A 23,666-nucleotide genomic window follows, 5' to 3' on the forward strand; every position below is an offset into this window, starting at 1 on the left:
AGGGCTGATTGAAACCTATGGCAAAAGACCATGAGTACTCCTCAGCCTCTAAGATTCATACTCAAGGACTTTCTCCTGCTACAGAGAAATGCTCCTACCATTTCTCTTACAGATTTAGATTATCTCACCTCAAAAAATGTCATTACTCCTTAGCGGAGCCCCCAAATAGAAGCTAGAACTGGTCCTTGAGACCTTAGCCATGCTACCAACTCCACCTTTACACAAAGATATCATGGCTGTCTATAAAATAGTCTGCATACAGAGAAAACAAAATCAGTGCAATGAAGCAGCCTCCCAATATAATAATAGATTGCCAATAATTTATGTCATTGATTGCTCTTCAAAATGAGTTGCACATCGAATGCTGTTCCTAGACATCCCAATATTAACTGAAATTTACCTTTACACAGACTTCTGGGCCAACACTAATAGCCTGAAAATATACCTACTCAGGACTGTGGTTGTATGATAGCATAGGAAAGATCTGGCCCACTAGGAATGCATGAGTCTTGGAGTGGGGAATGATAAAATTTTGAGAAGGAACAGTATCTCTCCCTTCTTTTAATAACAGTATTGTTAAATATATGTGCCATCTCTCTTTTCTCTTCTTTTTTTTGTGCCTACCATGACCTCTGAAGACATATAGAATTTTTTTAGGTGCTTCTTTTAACCTCAATATGTGAAATGAAAGAGCATATTGTTCAACGTAAGGATAATTGAGCAGACATGAACTTGGACATTGACTTTGCCTCAAGTGGTTTTACAAACCCCCGCTTCTGCCCCTATGGACTGCTTATGAGAATAATATAGTGACTTTTGTTTCCCTGTGAAACTCACCATCCTGGAGAAAGGACATTCAGTCTGTCTCATTCCCAAGAGGGAATGCAAACTTTAATTAGTTGGGTGTAAAGTACCCAACTCTGAGAGATGGATGGGAGGATGAGAACTCATAAATAATTTTGTCTTTTGCTATTACACATATGAAAAAATAACCTGAAATACTCTTTTACAAATCTTCTGGGCAATGTCCTGTAATATAAATCCCTTACAAATTTGGATATGTTACATTCCACTTGATCCAGCTTGTGGTTTCTCACTGATGCTCCACTCTCAGAAAATACTATGCAACCCTCTCTACTCCCATACATACTGTGAAACCCACTATGAGTTTGTGTCAATCAGAGCTAAATTACTTACATTTAATGAGTGCCTCCAGGGGATGAAAGAAAAATATGGGTGGTTTGGAGGCTCATTTCCTTCTCTTTTTTATTTTGTTTTGTTTTGTTTTTGGTGTGTGTGTATGTGTGGTAGTATAGCAAGGATCTGGCCCAGCTTGAGCCAATCTGGGGAGAAACAAGGTCTTTGGCTGACATCAGCATTCTTGTCATTCAAAGTCTTTCCAAGTGCACTTGCTTTACAGACCTTGGCTGTAAGTATGCCTAGTCCCTGGTATTGCTCCTGAGATTCCCTGAAACATTTTTTATTAATTAAATTATGCATTTCTATATTCATCCTAAGCTAACTTACATATTTGTAACAAGAAGACAGGACACATTCTCTTTTTTGTGATTCTCATCTCTACATCCATTCTGTACAGGCAGGCTTCTCCCTGGTGGAATATTGGTCATGGTCCACATAGACCTTCAACGCTTTGCCTATACTGTGAAATGAGTGTTCAGGGGATTGCTTGGAATCAGGTTTTAAGTTTTACCTGAAGACCGAATGTCTTTAATAGTTGTATGACTCTTCAGATTTTCTATTTCTCTTTTAATCAGTTTTCTCAACTTCTAATTTTTCTAGAAATTTGACTATCTCATATGCATTTTCAAATATATTGGCATGAATTTGTTCATAATTGTCTCATTGTTTTAATCTTAATATTATTTAATTCTGCCTGTTCTCTTTTTAGTCCTGCTTAATCTTAATCTTATCTGAGGTTTACCTATTTTATTAGTAATTTCAAAAAAAATCAATTCTTGGATTCGTTAGTTAACTCAGTTTTTCAAGTTTGTTATTTTTTTCTTTATTATTTCCCTCTTTCCACTCTTGTTGGATTTATATCATTGTTATATTTTTAATTCCATGAGATAGCTGTTTAGCTCATTGATTTTAACACTATTTTTTTCTAATGTAAGAATTTTAGGCTATCCATTTATCTCTATATGTTCTTTTAATTTAACACTCTATTATGATACATAGTATTTAAGTTATTCTAATTTTCTAAATTTTGCCTAATTTCTTTAGTGCTTTTTCCTGTGATTCATGAGTTGTATGCTTTTTCTTGTATTTGCAAGTATAGTTTTATTCTAGTCATATTTTGTTATTATTCCTTAATTGTATCATCATCTCGTGAAGTTACTGTGTTAGCAACTATTTGAAAATTTTAAAACTAACTTGATGACTTGGTACACTATCACTTTTCATAAATATTCTATATGTTGCATAAAAATGCATATTCTTGAATTGTTGTGGTACACTATTTGATATATATTATTACTTTAGGTTTAGTAATGGTGTTGATAAAATTCTCTAAATTGTTTCTGTTTTTTAAAAATTTGTTTATTCTACCAACCACTAAGAGAGGTATGATAAAATAACACAGAATGTTGATAGATTGGTCAATATCTCTTTGTAGATGTGTGAATTATTTCACTCTCTTTTCTCCCTCCTCTTTTTTTTTGTCTCTCTCTCCCCTCCTTTCTGCTTCCTCCCCTCTCCTGTCTCCTATGTTCTTAGATAGATAAAATTGTAAAACTGTTACAGATTGAGAAGGGAATATTTTACCATTATGCACTGATCCTCTTTAATTTAATAACATTTTGTAATCTAATGGATTTTTTCAGTTTAATTTGACAATTTTATCTTTTCACTGCAGAGTTTAGCCCAATTAGTGCAATTGTGATTATCAATTGTTTTAATCATTTTCCTGTCATCTTACAATTATTTCCTCTTTTACACTTTTTACTTTTCTCCTTTAATGACTTTTTTGTTTTTATCTTTCTTATTCCATTTTTCATTTTTAATTGTTTAAATCATTATCTTCAAATTTTGTCATATGCATTTAATTGTATAAAATAAATCCATATTTTAATCACCCTTCAAACAATAAGAAATTATACTACTTGACTTTCCCAATTTACATGATCTTATTTCTTAGTATCTTAATCCTGCCCTTTCTTTTAACACCACTAATTAAAAATTATGATTATTAATTTTTAAAGAAATAATATTTACTTAAATTTACCTCAAAATTAATTGTCTCTTAGACTATCCCTCTGTTGTCATTTATGAAAGCACAACTTCTAGAAGCTTCTTTCTTTCTTTTTTTCTTTCTTTCCTTTTTTTTTTTTAATATGGGTTTCTTGCTCTGTCACCCAGGCTGGCATGCGTGGCATGATAATGGCTGACTGTAATCTCAAACTCTTGGGTTCAGGGTGTTGGAAATGCTTGTTTCCAGTGCTGCAAAGTAATAGCATTTGAACATAAATTTAATTCTCTTAGCAAGGCAATTTTTACTTCTGCAGAAAGGGTGCTCTTTGCAGATATACAAGGGGATCCACTTGCCTCAGCCTCCCTAGTAGCTGGAACTTCAGGCATCCATCATCGCACTTGGCTAATTTTTTCTTATTTTTTGTAGATGTGGCCTCTCATCATGTTACTCAGGCTGATCTTGAATTCCTGGCCTCAAGGGATCTTCCTTCTTCATCCTCCCAAAGTGCTGAGATTAAAGGCATGAGCCACCACACCCTGCTAAAACCTTCTTTAACAAAGTCTGTATTTCATAATTATTAGCTTTTTTATACAAAAATTTTTCTTCAAACAGAGTTTTCCTGAGTACTCCATTGGAAGCTGATTTTTATTTTCTCTTGGCAATGTGAAGACACTATTTCACTATCTCATAGCTTCCATCTTGGCTTAAAAGGCTTCTAACTGTAGCAGTCTTTGTTTTGTTGGGGAGCTTTCTTTTTTCTCTGCTTCCTTTAGGATCTTCTTCTTGTCTTTAATGTTCCTCACTTTTATTAATGTATGCCTAGGTATGCATTTCTGTTCACTTGTTTACAACCCTTCTATACTCATTGTTTCGTATCTATTTTTTATTTGTTCTGAAAAATCCTCAGACATGATCTCCTCAAATGTTTTCTCTTTTCTTTTATACATTCTTTTTCTGGGACTCATATTAGAGGTATATGATACCCTCACTTATAGCCTCTGTTTCTCTTTCCTGTGATTTTGTCTGTTTTGTATTTGGGGCTATGTCTTCAGATTTATATATTTATTTTATATTCTGTGCCTGATAATTTTAATATCTGATGTGTGTGTCATTGTAAATTTTTAGGTCTTATTTTTTCTGACTCCCACCCTTGAAGACAAGGTTCTCTGTGTGTTTAACAATCTGTGATTGTCAATTCACATTTTCTTCATATATGGGAACATATGAACGTATGAGGGCCTATTATTTTTCATAAGAAAGGGGAAATTTTCATTTGGTTCTGCCAGGTTCCAGAAGTCAGCAGTGAGCCATGTAACATTTTAGATAGCTCCAAGCATCCCACTAACTAAAGTGCAAGTAATAAATACACCCAGAATCTCAGTGGCTTAAAATGAGTTTTTATTTGTTTTTATATGTAAAAACACAAATGTATAAAATATAATAATATACAAAATATTGCATTTTGTGTGTATAATATACAACATATTGTGCTTGCATGTACAATATGCAAAAATACAAATAATTTTAAACAGATTTTAGTTTAGACATATTTTTATAAAACACTCTTTAATATTTGTTTATTCTATTTCTCACTCAAGCTGCTTGTTTTTAAGGGCCACCCATGGACTGACAGTACACGTTTTTCTCACCCTGAGATCAACATGAGATCTCAGTCTGAGATCTAGACTATCTGAATGCTATCAGTCACCAAGAGAAAGGAAGAACTCTTGTAAATTGTACACTATTTCTTAAAGCTTCTGATTAGAGATCATATAAATCAATGCAACTCTCATTTAATTGTCCAAAGAGGGTTCCATGGGTGTATTTAGTATCAAAACTTTGAAGTACAGTCCTACTGTTAGTCTTAAATACTCTCATTTCATTGTTTCCTATTTTTGTTAGGTTTAACACTTATTCTAAGTTTCCAACCCTTACATTCAATTTCATACTTAATTTTTCAGTTTTCTTCAAATCTTAGTTTTATTTCTAAGTGGATGTATTTTTTGCCACGATTCTTTCCAAATGTGACTCTTCTGTTATTGAGATCTTAATTTTGATTCATCTTTTTTCTCCCTGTATTTCATCATCAAATTTTTAGGATAAGCTGTTGTTGGACTCTATTCCTTGATTTCCTGCACATTCATAAATTTATTTCTTTTATACTAAAATGTCAACTTGCCTAAATATAAAATGTATTGAGTCACACTTCTTTTTTCTAGGGACTTTATAAATATTATTGCACTCATTTTTAGTCTGTGATTACGTGCAAGAGTCATTCAGATTTTTCTCCTTTCCATGACTTTCTCTGAATACCTATAGGGTACTTTTTACTTTGTAACCAATTTTAATTTAATTTCATTTACATTATTAAAATCACAAAATAAGATATACTGTTTTACCAAGTCAGATAACACTGAGATATAGAAAAGAAAATATCAGTAGTATTTATGTACCCCCTCCTTAAGCTAGTTTTTCCCCTTTTTAAATATAAATATTTTTTGCTTACAACACAGTTAGAGAAAATGTGGAAGTCATATGTCTAGGATGAATTACTATTTTAAATGTAAATACAACCATGTAAGTAACATTCAGATTAAGAAACACTACAACAGTAGTAGCATTCCAGAAGTTCCTGCATGCCCCCTTCCATTAGCTTGAGTAACCGTTAGCTTGACTTCTAACAGCTAAAATAGTTTTGCTTATCTTTTTTGAATAAAAAAACAAGAAGTTTTTTTGCAGAAATATAAATGGGATGTAATATTGTTTATATTTTGTATTAATGAAAGCATTGTATACAGATAGAGTAGCATCACACAAAAAGGTATGTGTATATTCTTAATAATAATATTTGAATTAAATTTTGTGAGCTATGTGAAGGGAGGCTAAATTTTTATATCTGCAGGTATCACTGGTTGTACTTATGTGAAATCCTGGGCATTGAGAAAGATTTGGAGAAAACAAAAATTTCATATATTGCTAATGAGAACGAACATTGGTACTATTACTTTAAAGAACTCTGTAGCAGAATCTACCAAATTTGAAAATATCCACATGTTGCAGTCTGTCAGTTCCATTTGTAGGTATATACTTAAAAAATTTATAGACATGTTCACTGACAGACATGATATGTGTTAAAATTGCAATAGCTCTTATGATGGAATTGGTGCCTTTCTAAGAAGAGATCCAAAAGAGCCTTCTTTCTCTCAATCTCTCTCTCTCTCTCTCTCCCCCTTTGTCTTTCTCTCTTACTCTTTCCCCACCACGTGAGGATATTGCAAGAGAGCAGCCATCTGTGAACCTAAAAGAAGGCACTCACCAAAACCCAGACCATTCTGACATCTTGATCTTAGACTTCAAACCTTCAGAACTGTGAGAATTAAATGTTTGTTATTTAAGCCACACAACTTTTGGTATTCTATTTTAGCAGCCCAAATTGTCTAGGAAAATACATTACCTCAAACTACAATGCATTATTACCACTCACCCACAAAGAAAAAAAAGCTAAAATGAAAAAAATCCCATCGTAAGGGCTCCACACCCATGCCCATGACCTAATTACCTCCCAAAGGCCCCGTGTACTAAAGTCATTCCATTGCAGGGTAAGCTTTCAACATGAATTTCGAGGGACACAATCATGCAGTCCATAGCACTTATTTAACAGTTTTATAGTCTTCTACAGCTTTTCTTCTATGTTCATATATAAAGATATACAGATGATTTTTTTTCTATTTTATCTTCATTCGTTATTTAACATTTAGTCATGCAAATAATTATTTATAACTTATGTATAAGGACTTACTGTAAAATAAACCTGCCTCCGCTTAAGAAATGGAATGTTATCTTTGCAGAATTCTTTATCTATCTTTGAAATTCAATATTTTCAAAAGCACTCTTTTTGCTTTTATTTAATCATCATTTTAAATTTATTACTAATTTTTAATTAATTTGGCTCCAGAAGCAGTGAGTTGAGATAATCATACTCTCCAGTTCAAAAGCACCTTTGTTGTTTCATTTTATTTTCATATCCTCTCTTATCACCACTCCCTCTCCGATTTTTCTTTCCTCCTACTAACTGCCAAACACATTAAAATATTTGATGCATAAACATTTGTGTGCATGTTCTTCCAAAACATATGTTTCACTTTTTCATAGAAATTATTTTTCTTACACATCTTATAGTAGGTCTTAAATTTTTTATTCTGTATTATATTTTAAATACCTATCATGTTTATGTATATATTGCTGCATAGTTTTCATAATGTACACCAATCACAGATGACTTGTCTATCCCCTCAGTGACAGTCACTTTAACTGCTCCAACTTCTATCCCAACAATAATGCAATACATCCCTTTGTACATGTGTCTTTGTGGGTGATTGTGAAGACATCTCGGGGTATAGCTTTTGAGCTGTATTCCTTTTCCAAAAAGTTTATGTATCCTAAATACGATTTTATACTAACTAATTGCTCTCTGGAATGTCTACATCAGTCTATATTACAATACAGTATACAAAGGTTCTTATATCCTTATATCTCACTATTGTTTTAAAATTTGTATATCTCTAGTTACTAATTTATGTAAACATTTCTTCTTAAACTTCAGATAGTTATTAGCTTTTATTCCTTTTCTATAAAATTCCTCTTCATATCCTTTTCTATGAGAAACCATACTTTTAAATTATTGATATAATTGATATGCATAAATTTCTTATATATTTCTTACTTATTCTCAACTAACCCCTAATTGATTTTATATATTGTAAAAGTCAGATTTTCCCAATCTGTCATTGGTTTGGTTTGTTAACTTTAACGGTTGTTCTTTTGTTCAGAAAAGGCATTGTTTTGTAAGTTTATTTTGTACCAGCAATCTTTATCCACTCTTTTTTTTTTTTTTTTCCTGTGACCGAGTTTCACCCTATCACCAGGCTGGAGTGCAGTAATGAGATCTCCGCTCACTGCAACCTCTGCCTCCTGGGTTCAAGTGATTCTTCTGCCTCAGCCTCCCGAGTAGCTGGGATTGCAGGCGCGCGCCACCATGCCCAGCTAATTTTTGTATTTTTAGTAGAGACGGGTTTCACCATGTTGGCCAGGATGGTCACTATCTCTTGACGTCGTGATCTGCCCGCCTCGGCCTCCCAAAGTGCTGGGATTACCAGCGTGAGCCACTACACCCGGCCTTCATGCGCTCTTTTATTATCGTTAATAGTTTGCCTATGAATTCAGCTCCTCCAGTGTTTTTCTTAGTTTTATTGTTCTAGATTGTTTTCTTAGAATACAATATGCTGTCTTAACCTATAAATGAAGGATTCTCTTCTTTTCAGAAAAAAACAGTAAATTTTTGAATTTTTAAAATATATTTTCTATTATATATTGATTACATAATTGTTTTTTTCTCATATTCAGTAAGAGCAATTATGTGTATATTGTATTTTCTTTGTCTTTTATATCTTTAATTAGATTTCTAATCTGTTTTATTTATCGTTTTTAAGAATTCCACGTTGATTCTCTCAAGTTTTTCTTTCATGTCCTAAAATATAGAACAGGGATAAATGTGTGTGTGTGTGTGTGTGTGAGTGTGTCCATGGTGGGGGGTTTATGTATGTGTATATGCACACAATGCTGCTAATGTTGCTTTTATTTCTGTATTTGTTTTGTTTCTCTCTTTTATCTTTTTCTGAGCTCTGTGAACTTATTTCATTTCTGGTCTTATAATTGGTTTATGTTTTCTTTAAGTCTTTTGAACTCAAGAAGATTTGATTAGAAACTATATTTTGGTTTTTGGTAATTTGTTCTAGTGGTACTTTTAACTCTCCTTTATTTCTTATATTGCTTTTTTCTTACTTATTTAATTTTTAATCTATGAGTATGTCATCCATGCTTGTTTCTTTCTGATTCTTACTTATTTTGAATGGGATGCACATATCTGGTTTAAATATCTGCTGAAATAAAATTAAAGGTGAGAGATGTGAGCTAAAGCAGTGAACACTTAGGGCATATCCTCATCATCTTTGTTTTGTCATCTCCTTGGTAATAATCTCCACTCTTATTTACATTTCTCATGTCTGCTGAGCAGAAAATCTTTGGAGTTTTCATTTCTACAGTAAAGTCCTGTGTTCCAGGTGTCTGTGACATTTTTAGAATCTATTAATTTATTTTCTGCTGGCTTTGATTAGCTGTCACCAAGGTGATTGGGGTGTATGTACTCTCATCTTGACTGATTTCTGAAAAGATGGCATATATATGTGGCTTCTTATTCAGCCTTTCTACACTCCTCAATCTTGCTTTACAAACACTGTATCCTATTCACGTCTTCCATGTAAGATATCTTTGATCCTTTCAGAGCTGTGCTATCTATTTTGAAGAACCTCTGCACTATTTAAAATATCGCTAAGGGTTTGCACTTACTCTTGACACTTTTTCCCATTTTGGTCCCGATAATTTTTTTTTTTTTAATTTGGAGTTTGTGATTTAAAATGTGGTTGTCTCCTGGTCCCAATGATGACACAGCAGTCCATATTTCTTTTATACTTGGTGGTTGTTTCAGTTGGCAATACAGAAGGAGATGAATAAAATTGCAAAAGTGAAGAATGCTCAATTCATGCAGTTAAAAATGATGTAAAAGTAATATATTAAAATTAGGTAAAACATTGGGTAAAATTTTTTTCTTTGTTCAAAACAGAGTCTCACCCTGTTGCTCAGGCTGGAGTGCAGTGGTGTGATCTCAGTTCACTACAACCTCTGCCTCCTGGATTCAAGCCATTCTCCTACCTCAGCCCCCTAGTAGCTGAGATTACAGGCATGCACCACCACATCGGCTAATTTTTGTATTTCTAGCAGAGACAAGTTTTCGCCATGTTGGCCAGGATGGTCTCGAACTCCTGACCTCAAGTGATCCACCAACTTCTGCTTCCCAAAGTGCTGGGAATGAGCCACCGTTACAGGCATGAGCCACCGTTCAAGCCTGGTTAAAATATTTTTAATTGCTTATCTTTGAAAGTCTGCTATTATTGTGAAATTAATTTTTCTGTGGGATTAGATGGACTGATGCTTTGTGGTGGGTGTGTAATCACTGCAGAACAAAATTTGGGACCTGAACATGGAATGTTAGTCCTTGCCAATTATTTGAAAATTAGCATCCAAAAAGCAATAAAATTTGTTGAGAAAAATTGAAAGTTATTTCACTACCTAGTTTTACTAGGAAAAGATTCTGGCATTGGGCCAATGATGACTGATAATTATTCATAGCTCTATTGAAGAGATTGATGTATTTTACTAGGAATTTTTTCAGGTGTGAGTGATAGAAATTCAGCTCTCTTAAGCAAAAAGATAACTTATTGATTCCTATGACTGGGTACTCTAGGAGTGGTGCTTGCTTTAGTCATAGCCAGATCCAGAAGCTTAAAAATAAATCTTGTGTTGCTGCAAAGTTTAGGTATTTTCGGACCATTCACAATATGGACAGACATAGCCCCTAGTTAGAAATCTAGCAGAACAAGAATTTTTGTCTCCTGATACCCATACATGAAAGATTCCTCGTCACCATTGCCCATACTCTTTGAACCACATTGGATCATATGCCCATGCAAGTATATAGAAAGGGGTGGTAGAATGCCACCATAATCTAATTAAGAACATAGGACTTTTATATATAGGAACAGGATATTGGTAGATGAAAATTTATTAATAAGTCCAATGTAATTAATTGGGACAAATATTATAATATCCTGATTGCAGTATGATCTCAGAATAGGCTTTACATTTCTATTTTGAGTACAGTATATGCAGAGACTCTGAAGTCTATTCTACTTTGTTTTGTTCTGAAAAAAACTGGACAAAGACAGACTAGACTATTTTAGCAATCTTTATTCTTTAGTTGCAAATTGGAAAACCAAAGATTTGGGGTATCTGTTCTGGTAGCTCTAGGTTTTGTTGGGAATCCTAGATTTAAAGTTATTCTCTTATTTCTGTTGGAAGGGAATAAACTAGTCTTCAGAGCTTCTGACAGCTACCTTGAAATCACAGGGAGGGATGTAGAAGGAATGGCAATGGCATACAGAAGAACTAAGTCCTTTGTGGCACCTGTAGGTCACTATATTAAGCTTTTGCTAAAGCTGACCTATGTCTGAATTTCCCCATATGTGAGATAATAAATTTATTTAATTTTTAAAATGACATTGCAGATCATATATCTGCTACTTATAATTCAGAACATCCTAAGGGATATACTGGGACATTTTGGTCCTTGGCCCTTATGAATAGTGGCAAAACCTCCTTGTTTAAGAATTTACAATCTGCTAATTTGGATAAGTCATATTGACCTGGATGTTCTTTGATGTTCTTCTTCTTATGACTCCTCTTGCTCTAACTAAGCGATAGAATCTTCTCCTTATATTGGGCATCCCCACTTCACATTTGACTTGACTTCTTAACTTGGCTCTTCTTTCACAGTTTAGTTTCTGCACTATCTCTACTAAACAAAAAAGATATCTTTTTTTCCTTTTGGGTTATGATTTGAGCATTTATATTTTCTCCCCTTTTTGATGAATTGCTGCTTATTAGTTCACACATGGCTTTAGCATGAATAACCTGGCTTCTGGATTACTCTTTCTAATCATGATTGAGCTTCACCTATGCACTTGGAATCTGTCCTTCACCTGTGGTTGGCTTTATTAGGAACTTATCCTTAGCAGGAGTTTTAGCAATGAAGGGAATTAAGAACAAAAAATAGGTGGGACATTTAAAAACAAAGCTCTTTGATTTCCTGTATTCACAATCTTAGCCTCATTTGACTCATGTTCTAGTTTAATTAAACTATAAAGAAAACATTTTTGAAGAGTTGCCTGAATAAAACAGATAAGCCATCAAAAAATCATGGCCTTAGATAATTTGATAGTCAACTCCTAGGAAAACAGCCTATTCCTGATTCAGGAAATTAGTTGAAAACTCATTTTGGCTGTCAGGTCATTAACATCTAATGGCATTCAGTATTTCTGTACCACACTGCACAACCTGGGGATTTTCCCAGGGCTTAAGTACAAGTGAGCTTGTAGGCTTGCAGGCAAAAAGAAAGGAAATAGTAAGTGTAAAGCACAGATTAGAGTTGTTTTTTATTTCTACTTCTTAATCTGGGTGAATGCCTTGTCAAAAATGTTAATAGTCCTAATATTCTGAAATATCATATCTTCTCTTTCTGCATATTAATTGGTATTTTAATATACTTTGCATTGATATTTGAGTGGGAGGTGGTGAATTTTTCTCTTAATTATTGATTTGGTTATGACATTTCCAGATTGCTTTTTGCCATATCCTTATTTTTTGCAACCGTAAAGCTTGCGTGGACCCAGTGTAAAAATTGCATTACTCATTTAGCTCTGTAGCACATGTTCAGCTTGTTGCATCTGAACTCAATATGGTGCATATATTTTTTTGCTATGCATGTGAATGTAATTCAAGATGCTTGTTTTAATTTTAAATGCCTACATGCTCTGGCTTCTAACTACAGAATATTTAAGGTTTTCTGATTATCCATATTTATTATTTCCAGGGGAGTCCAGAAGAATCACTGAACAGCCAGATTTTTTTTCTGTTTAACTTTAGTACATTTATGTTGTTTCAGTTGCTCTGAGGGTACATACTTTAGTTTATCTTTTTGGATATAATCAAAACTGTTCAACCTGAGGAGTAAAACTTGAAAAGCATAATTAAATTCATTAGTTGCTAAACATTGAAGATGAGTTTATATTAAGAAAAATAATTCTAAAAATGTTGATACCTATATTTTGAAAAATACATATAGTAACAATAGCAGACTATGTGGTGAGCACCATAATAAATTATTTATATGTATTAATGTATTTTATTCCCCCAAACAAACACTCTACTCCATTTTGCAGATGGGGAAAATGAAGCACAGTGAGTAAATTGTCCAAGGTCAAGCAGCTGGTAAATGCCAGTTTCAGGCTTTAAATCCAAATAGTCCAGATTCATAAGTTGTATATTGCCAAACAATATTGCTTCTCAGGTAGTTGATTAAAGTGAGGCAGTGGGGAAGAGTGGACTGGGGAGGCAATGAGCCCAGATGTGGAGGAAGGTAAAGGGTAAGGGGTAGGCTTTAGACTAAGCTACGCCAATTCTGGAATTCACAGCCCAAATGATGGAACTGCTGAAGAAGCTTTTCTAAGATTTTATGTGTGGGTGTGTTTGTATGTGTAAAAGATAGGATACGATTTTTGTACTCTTCAGGCTGGAGTGATCTGGGGGTGCAAAGGTAGCATTTACATTGAGAAAGAGATGCATGCTGACTCACTACTCTCAGATAATAAACATGCATGTTGAATAAACTAGTCCAATCTCAGATAGCTAAAAATATGTAAAATCACTAATAATATATAATCTTTTACATATAAACCTATTCAATTATATACCTATAGCATCTCATGTTCTATAATTTTGTTCTTTTCTTGAGCACTGAATACAGAATGTTCAAATGCAGCTAAACAGTTGCTGCTTATGGCCTTACCTACTGACTTCCTCCTTTTCTCAATCTGTAAGTATGTATATTCGATGTCTTGACAATAGTATCACTATTTGTGTTTTTCTGTTTCATTCTTATTTTTAGACAATAAAAAATTTACAGTAAACACTCATATATTTAATTTGTACACTGAAACTGCACAAATCAAAGTGTTAATGGAAACATAGCTACCATTTAACACTTGGAAGTGGTGAGTTACCTAAAAATAAATAAGAATACAGATTTGGTATACGATGACAATATTATTAATATTTACAACATATCTTTGTGGGAAAAGAAAATATATGAATATTAAACCACTTATGTGTTTATATATAGCACACTGACACTCTTGATGTATGTAATACTCTTCTGTACTAAAAAGTATGAGTTTCCTAATTTCCCGCCAATAGGCAACATTTTTTTCTTTGACTTATTGTCACGTGCTGTGTCTGTACTATCACAGCATTTGCAATGAAAACTACTGTTAGCTTGTAGCTAAGGAGCATTGCATAATAATCAGGAAAATTTAATTTTCATATTAATTATAGTAAAATATTCACTAAGTGATTTACTTTGGCTTTTTTGGTCTTTGTTTAATCATCTTCTAAATGAAGAAAATATCTACCCTACAAGTATAAAATATTTTCAAATTATGATAGATTTTAAACCAATGAATCTGAAGTCATGTTTAATATTGGAATGAATAGATAGTAACTGTATATTTAAGTTGTTGATATGTTTTAGACATAATTCAGCAATGACATTTAAAGTTTTCTTCTTTGTCAATTAAACTTCTCAATACATATAATTAGTAAAAATAAAAGATAATATTTCACGTCAGTAAAACTTTCAATAATAAGATATACCAAGTATGTTTCTTCTTTTTTACAAGCATTATCCTACTTCTCAAATCAAACCCTGTATGGGAGAGGACCTAACAGACCTCAATATAAGGCTCTGACAGTGTTTTAAAAATTTGCATACCTTAGTTAAGTATGTCACATGCACACACATGCATATACACACATTTAAAAACAGTGTCTACATGTGCAATACAATTTTCCCAGATTGGAATTTTAAAATTTATGTGATTATCTTTTTGTTTGAGACAAGGTCTGGCTCCATAGCCCAGGCTGGGGTGCAGGGGCGCTACCTTGGCTCACTGCAATCCCCGCCTTTCAGGCTCAAACCATCCTCCCACCTCAGCTTCCCAAGTAGCTGGGACTACAGGTGAGCACTCACATGCCCAGATAATTTTTTTTTTTTTTTTTGTGGACATAGGGTTACCATGACCACCTCCTCAAGTTTGGCTAATTTGCTAGGATAGCTCACAGTACTCAGGGAAACAGTTTACTTGTGTTTACTGGTCTACTGAAAAGAAATTACAAAAGATACAGATGGACAACCAAATGGAAGAGATGTATAGGGCAAGGTACATGAGAAGGGGCATGAAGCTTCCATGCCCTCCCTGGCATGCCACCTTCCAGGCATTTCCATGTTTTTAGCAATCCAGAAGCTCTACAACACCTGTCCTATGGGGTTTTTTATGAAGGTTTCATTACATAGGCATGATTGATTACATTACTGACCATTGGTGATCAACTCAATCTTCAGTCTTGCTCCTCTCTCTGGAGGTTGGAGATTAGGATAAAAGTTCCAACTGTCTAATCCTGGCTTGATCTTTCCCGTGACCAGCCCTCATCCTGAAACTATCTAAGGGTCCCAGCCACCAGTAATTAGCATACAAAGGACACTTTTCTTACTTCAGACATTTCAAGAGTTTTAGGAGCTGTATGCCAGGAACCAGGGACTGAGACCACATATGTATTTCTTATATATCACAATATGAATGAAGATAATTGAGGCTGGAGTAAAGTAGATGAATAAGATAGTGATAAAGCAATTTTATAATTTTATTTTATAATTTATATTACCTATTGGTAAGCACCAAAATCTGCTAGTTATTAAATAAAAAGCTTCTTTCCTAGGTATATTGAGAAGAACACGCACTTTGGAGTCAGAAAATTATTTAAATCTTGGCTTAGCGTCTTCTAGCTGGGTGGTATTTTCTGAGCCTAAATTCTCTCATCTTTCAAATTAGGACAATGTTATATATTTTTCAGAGTTGTTGTAAAGCTCCTATAATACTACCTGGCACATAATAGTTATTCACACTGTAGCTGCTAATGTTTTATCAATATTATTAGCAACGTTATGTTTTCATCCTTTAATAGTAACAAAGGTCTGACTTAGTTCATTCGCATTCCCTTAGTATTTATGGGGAATTGGTTTCAGGAGCCCATACAGATACCAACATTTAACTCAATTCTGACATTGTCTACCTAGAGATAGTCTCTGATCCTCCAATTTCAAATAGAAAATGTGTGAATTTTCAAGCAACTTATATAAAATAGCGTGGTATTTGCATGTGACCTATGCACAATCTTCCGTGCACTTACATCATCTCTAGATTACTTACAATCTATATTATAAGTAATACAATGTAAATGCTACAGAAATAGTTGATATCTTGTGTTTTTATTTATGTTGCTTTTTATTTTCATTTTATTATTTTTGGAATATTTTTGATCCATGGTAGATTGAATCCTCAGATGAGGAATCCATGGATGTGCAACTCATGGATATGAAAGACCAGCTGTATTTAATTTCTCATTCATTCATTAGACAGTTATTGATCATCCACTAATTGCCAGGTACTGTAGTAGCCATTTCTAAGCAGGTACAGATATGCCAATAGTCAAGCTGAAGGATGGTCATGAAGAGAGGTGCACCCTTCAATCTATCCGTGGCAGAATTTGGGACACTAGCAACATAAATATGGGAATATTCAATATTTAAAAAAACCTGGAGTTTTCCAAACCTGATGGAGACTTTTTTCTCTCAAAGATAATGTTCTGTAAGTAGAAGAGTAATGAGGATGTGATCTTCTTGACTGTTGTAGGAGAACATACTTCAATGTTATTGAATCACATTTGCCACTAAATAATTCCTTCTTTGGTTCTATGTTCTTTCTGCCCCCAAAATTCAGTCAATGGGAAGGAGATTTAAAAACAGATAAATGAAGGTGTTATGTGTTATCATTAAGAGTAGTGTTGAACAGCATGTATCTTTAGAGAGATATATGAGAAGAGGGAAAGAAATACCAGGAAGATCAGAGGATATTACTATGAACACAATAAAACATTAACTGTCTCCTTACAGGTTTTCATCATAAGGTTTGCATACACATTTAACCTTGGCCACAAGTTGTATTTTTAGAATGGTTGACAAAAAAAAAATACTAGAAGTATTGGATAAATTATATTATCCAATTTAAAGATATTTAAATAAAGATATTGGAATATCTTTATACATAAATCTCTAAATGGCTTTTCTTTGTATTATTTACCTGTGCTAATTGGGTAAAATTTGTGAATTAAATGTGATATTGTGCCTTTTTCATTTTATCTCTACTCCTTCCTCTTTTCAGTGTTGCTGAAATAAAATGATTCTGCTCATGTAGCTGGACATGCTTAGAATATAGGACACGTTTTGTTACATTTTTATGTCTGTAGATAGAATCTATTTTAGCTTGAATCAAGGGTCACAGAATAAAACTAATCAAGAAAATAGAGAAACACGTGTCTCTCTGCTCTGGTGGGAGAAGTTGAATTCCCGTCGGTTTTGCTCCCACCTCTCCATTCATCCTTCTCTCTAGTGGTCTTTGGGCTCAGTCTCTACCTGCCTCTTCTTTCATAGTGTAAGAACCAGGTGCATTTATCCTTCCTCAATTTCAACAGCCACCTACATGTTGATCCTTCCCAGTTTTGTATATCTGAAAAGTATTTGCTCTTGATATTCAGACCCATATATTCAAACCTTCTGGAATTCTCCATTTGACCCAAAGCAAAATCATTTTCTCACTCAAACCTACTTCTGTATTCCCCTCTCATCCAACAGTAATACCCTCCATCTACTTACTAATCCCAGAAGCCTAGGAATTATCATTGATTCTTCACTCTCCGTTAAGTTTTACAATCTCTCCATTACTATCCCATCAATTCTGTCATTTTAATTTCTTATAAATCTGTTGTTTGCTTTCATGTGCATTGTCACCACTGCCTCATTTGAGACAACTGACATATCTCTACTAAAATACTGTATAGCTCATCAATGGTCTCCTTTCTTACATTCTTGTCCTCCCCACCAATCACTTATCTGCACTGCTACCACAGTGATCTTTCCAAAGCATGAATAGGGCTTTGTCACTTACCTGCTTAAAATCCTTAAAAGATTCATCATTGTCTTCAAAATAAAACCCAACTTTGTTGGTATAGTACACAAGGCTCTTCTGATATGGTTGTTAATAAATGAAGGTGCCAATCTTGCATTTTTGTCACCCTCCCTCTTTGACTCCTCCTCACGCAAACTCATGCCCCTGCTCAAAATCTATGAAGCTTTTGCATTTGCTGGATCCACCCATGCTTTCTCATTGCTGTCATTTTTGCCTGTATACTTTACTTGCTGCTACTTTTGCCTCCACCTTACTCACCCAATTTTTTATTCCTCAGTGTAGATGTTAGCCTCTACAGAAAGCCTTCCCTGATTTTCCAAAACTGGAATCATGTGTCTTTATGTGCTCATTAGCAGCACAGCAGCCTGTACTAACCACTATTGAGGCTTATTACATTCTAGTTTAACTGCTGGATTCTCTGTCTCTCAGCACTTACTTACCCTCACTCATTAGACTACAAAAAGTTCAATTCATAGTAACCACTTAATACATTTTTATTGATAAAAAATAGTAGATTGGTATAAAACAGACTTGGCAAAAACAAAAACAAAAACACAACAAATAAACCAACAAAAAGAAACCCGTAGTAGAACATACAACCGCCTTCATAGAGATATGATGTAGCTTAATGATGCTATTTGAAGGGATGTGGATTATCACGTCTTCTGCCTACAAAGACAAAGTATCTGTAAGTGGGTAGCCTAATATATAGTAAGTTTCTTATCTTTTTAAATTTTATTTTCAAATAGTAGTTACAGGGCTATGTAGACATAATAATTGACAACTTTAGGAATTTTATCATAAAAATGACATATGTGATAGACACATATTTTGAGTTTTGGGTAAAAATCCCCATCCTATTCTATGAATGCAACTGTGTTCATTACTCATTTGTGAGTTCATCACAACTTAATTATCAATAAGGTGTTAAAAATGTTAATTAAATCATTCTTCCCCCTTGGGGATGAATCTTTTCTTTTTGTGTTAAAACATCAGTATAATCAATCAGTGTATTGGAAACCAGAGATTTTTAAAACATGAATGTTTTTATTAAAAAAGAAAGAGAAATGAGAAGGTATCACATATGTTTTCTAGAAAATAAAAAGAATAAAATTTCTAAAACCAGGAAGCCATTCTCCTTAATCTTCATTTTTTTAATACTTACTCTACCCCACTGGCATAATCATTCAGGAAATTTTAGAAAGTACTTTTTTCTTAGTGTGGGGCAATCTCCTCTATTGCTCTAACTTATACTAGATGTTGATTAGAAGATTTAAGAACATCGGTGAGTAAGATACAAAATTGCAATGTTCAGAACTAAGTTTAAAATTGTTTCCAAAAATCAAATCTCAAGTCATAGTAGAATAAAAACATTTAAACATAGAGAAAGGAAAAGGCTGTATGAGGTAGGCAATTAAAAGAGCACAGTGAAAAAAGGAAACAAAGGTAAAAAGAGTGAAAAAGGAAAATACATTTTAACAGCAGGAAATGACATGACATGACAAGAAAAAAATGAATGAAAGAGTAGAAAGACAGATGGGAGAACCAGAAGTCAAAATTAACGACAAAGAAGAAAAAGTGCACCTACGGAAGACTAAAAAAAAAATAAAAAAAGGAACAAAGTGACCTTCCAATTATAAATGTGTTTCGATGCCCAAATATTGCTATATTTAAAAAAATGCCAGAATAGCTGTATTAGTCTGTTTTCATGCTGTTGATAAAGACATACCTGAGACTGGGAAGAAAAAGAGGTTTAATTGGACTTACATTCCACATGGCTGGGGAGGCCTCAGAATCATGGAGGGAGGTGAAAGTCACTTACATGGCACTTACATGACAGTGGCAAGAGAAAATGAGGAGGATGCAAAAGGGGAAACCCCTGATAAAACCATCAGATCTCATGATACTTATTTGCTACCGTGAGAACAGTATGGGGGAAACTGCCCCCAGGATTTAAATTATCTCTTACTAAGTCCCTCTCACAGCACGTGGGAATTATAGGAGTACAATTCAAGATGAGATTTGGGTGGGGACCCAGAGCCAAACCATATCATTCCACCTCTGGCCCCTCCAAATCTTATGTCCTCACATTTCAAAACCAATCACGCTTTCCCAACAGTCCCCCAAAGTCTTAACTCATTTCAGCATTAGCCCAAAAGCCCACAGTCCAAGGTCTCGTCTGAGACAAGGCAAGTCCCTTCCACCTATGAGCCTGTAAAATCAAAAGCAAGCTAATTACTTCCTAGATGCAATGGGGTACATGTATTGGGTAAATACACCCGTTTCTAAATGGGAGAAATTGGCTAAAACAAAGGGGTTACAGCAAGTCTGAAATCCAGCAGGATAGTCAAACTCTAAAGCTTCAAAATGATCTCCTTTGACTCCATGTCTTATATGCAGGTCACACTGATGTAAGACATAGGTTCCCATAGTTTTGGGCAGCTGTGCCACTGTGGCTTTGCAGGGTATAGCTCCCCTCTTGGCTACTTTCATGGGCTGGTGTTGAGTGTCTGTGGCTTTTCCAGGTACACAATGTGAGCTGTTGGTTGATCTACCACTCTAGGGTCTGGAGGACGGTGGCCCTCTTCTCACAGCTTCACTAGGTAGTGCCCCAGCAGGGACTCTGTGTGGGACTCTGACCCCACATTTCCCTTTCACACTGCTCTAGCAGAGATTCTCCATGAGGGCCCCACCCATGCAGCAAACTTTTGCCTAGGCATCCAGGCATGTTCATACATCTTCTGAAATCTAGGTGGAGGTTTCCAAAACTCAATTCTTCATCTCTGTGTACCTGCAGGCTCAATACCATGTGGAAGCTGCCAAGGCTGGGGTTTGTACCCTCTGAAACCATCAGCTGAGCTGTACCTTGGCCCCTTTTGGCAACGGCTGGAGCAGCTGGGATGCAGGGCACCAAGTCCCTAGGCTGCACACAGCATGGGGAACCTGGGCCTGGCCTATGAAACCATTTTTCCCTCCTAGGCTTCCAGGTCTGTGATGGGTGGGGCCGCCATGGAGACCTATGACATGTCCTGGAGACATTTTTCCCTTTGTCTTGGGGATTAACATTTGACTCCTTGTTACTTATGCAAATTCCTGCAGCCAGCTTGAACTTCTCAAAAAACAGGTTTTTCTTTTCTACTGCATCATCAGGCTGCAAATTTTCTGAACTTTTATACTCTGTTTCCTTTTTAAAATTGAATGCCTTTAACAGCACCCAAGTCGGCTTTCAAATGCTTTGCTACTTAGAAATTTCTTCTGCCAGATACCCTAAAATCATCTCTCTTAAGTTCAATGTTCCACAAATCTCTAGGGGGGCGCATAATGCCGCCAGTCTTTTTACTAAAACATAACAAGAGTCACCTTTACTCCAGTTCCCAACAAGTTCCTCATCTCCATCTGAGACCACTTCAGCTTGGACTTTATTGTTCATATCATTATCAGTAATGCTGTCAAAGCCATTTAACAAGCCTCTAGGAGATTCCAAACTTTTCCACGTTTTCCTGTCTTTTTCTGAGCTCTCCAAAGCGTTCCAATCTCTGACTGATACCCAGTTCCAAAGTTGCTTCCATATTTTTGGGTATCTTTTCAGCAATGCCCATTCTACTGGTACCAATTTACTATATTAGTCTATTTTCACACTGCTGATAAAGACATGCCCGAGACTGGGAAGAAAAAGAGGTTTAACTGGACTTACAGTTGTTCCACATGGCTGAGGAGGCCTCAGAATCATGATGAGAGGCTACAGGTCCTTCTTACGTGGTGGTGGCAAGAGAAAATGAGGAGCATGCAAAAGCGGAAACCCTTGATAAAACTATCAGATCTCACGAGACTTATTCACTATCACGAGAACAGTATGGGGTATATTAATGCCATGATTAAAATTGTCTCCCACCGGGTCCCTCCCACAACACATGGGAATTATAGGAGTACAATTCAAGATGAGATTTGGGTGGGGACACAGAGCCAAACCATATCAATAGCATTTCCTATATTACATTATTCTTCTAATTTTCTTAAGTTTATAGTAAAAAAAATTCACTTGGACAATTTCAAGACACACCAGAGGATCAAAATATCGTCAATGCAGTAGTTTCCAATTGGTTGGGCTGAACACATTACTTTATATTGTTTGTATCCTTAATGGCACACAGTATTAGCTGAGTAGGTTTTTTCTTATTTATTTATTTATTTTTAATGTACTATTTGTTGTCTCCTAAACTGTTATATGAGTATTTGGAAACCAAATGACTAAGATTTTCACAAAAGGTAAAATAGGGGCACATAGCTTTCTTTTAAGTAAAACGTTGCTTTACCCTCTAACCTCCAGCATCCCAGGACTAACAATCGATTGCTATTTTTTTTCTTTTTTTAGTGTCTTGATTTTTAGTCTATTAATGATATGTAAATATTTCAGATTTTCTGTCATCCAAATAATACAGTTAGACTATAACTATAAATATTAACTTGGAACATTAAAAATAAAATTAATAGAACCATTTTAATAGGAGATGATAAGGTCTAAAATATAAACCAGATCTGTCTCTCTATCCCTCTCTGTCTGTATAAACTAATAATGTAGCGATATTACTTTCTTATTTAGCAAAGTAATTACAAAAGTTCATGCTAAATTATGATTTCATAAACAAACACATACCACAGGAGCGCAAGCATGGATGGGAAAAAACATGCTTAATTTCCTAGGTTTAATAGCTTTTAATGCAACTCCACACCTATTTGTTGAAATGTGGCTATTCTGAAGGTCCTGTGCTAGAGGAAGCTAAGCCACAGGGAGAGGGGAAGAGATGTAAGAAAAATGCACAGATAATCGTATAGCAGGTCAGGTTATAGTAAGCATTCCAGGCAAAATACTCACATGGGTTATGAAGTGTTCAAACAAAGGGGTTCAAAGGAAGAAGGCATCATAAGCAGCTGGGAAAACCAAGAAATCTAATGGAGGATATGTAATTTGAGATGGGTCTGGAAGAATGAGTAGGATTTTGAAGACAGAGACAAACAGTATGACTTCTATTTCAACTGCTATTCTTCAGGTTTCGGTAGTCATCATACTTCATTTGATGTTACAAGTTTTGGTAATTTCTTCCTTCATATCTAGCTTCTTAAACTCTCTGCTACATGACCTCTACTGAGCATTAATCATGCCAAATTAATCACTATTTTCTGGATAAGCCAAATATTCTAAAAAATCCCTATGCCTCTACTCATACTATTCTCTCTGCTTGCTTCACGTTTGTTCTTTTCCCTAAAGTAGGCTGCGAATGAATATAGAAGGCTTGGTTCATTTTCAATGTCTTCCTTGACCCCCACCTCGAAGAAGTGTGTGTATCTCACAGGTATTTCCAAATCCCTCTATATTTTCTTTGATTATTGTCTCTCACATTGTATCCATTTATCAAGGAACAAGCTTGTTCCTCCACACAGAGAGGCTCTGAAGTAAGGGCAGGAGAAGCCATATGGGTATCTTCCGGCCCAGGCTGTCAGGTGGTTAGTATTCGGTCTGTATATACTCTGATGCAATCAATTTTTGAAGGAAAGAACGGTAAGCGCAAATAGAACCACAGCTTGTGTAGCAGGGTTCATATAAGCAGTGGTTCTTACTGAAAAACAGACCCTGGTCTCTCGGGCTC

The 23,666-nt window shown here is 34.9% G+C and overlaps 1 protein-coding gene and 1 long non-coding RNA gene across 3 annotated transcripts in view; one reads left to right on the forward strand and one right to left on the reverse strand.

Moving 5' to 3' along the window:
* The window catches only part of KCNT2 (potassium sodium-activated channel subfamily T member 2), a 440,948-nt gene that overhangs the window by 18,997 nt on the left and 398,285 nt on the right, over positions 1-23,666 (forward strand). The gene's annotated exons all lie outside the window — the stretch shown is intronic.
* Positions 18,549-23,409, reverse strand: LOC131381842 (uncharacterized). 2 transcript variants are annotated; one of them, XR_009210828.1, is made up of 3 exons: positions 22,895-23,409; positions 21,716-21,769; positions 18,549-18,690 (listed from the first exon to the last, which is right to left on the reverse strand). It is a non-coding gene; the product is annotated as an uncharacterized LOC131381842 (long non-coding RNA). The 2 variants fall into 2 exon arrangements; XR_009210829.1 differs by having other exon boundaries at positions 21,716-21,772.

This window comes from Hylobates moloch, unplaced genomic scaffold (genome assembly GCF_009828535.3).
Source record: "Hylobates moloch isolate HMO894 unplaced genomic scaffold, HMol_V3 SCAFFOLD_18, whole genome shotgun sequence".
In the NCBI taxonomy this organism is placed as follows: domain Eukaryota; kingdom Metazoa; phylum Chordata; class Mammalia; order Primates; family Hylobatidae; genus Hylobates; species Hylobates moloch.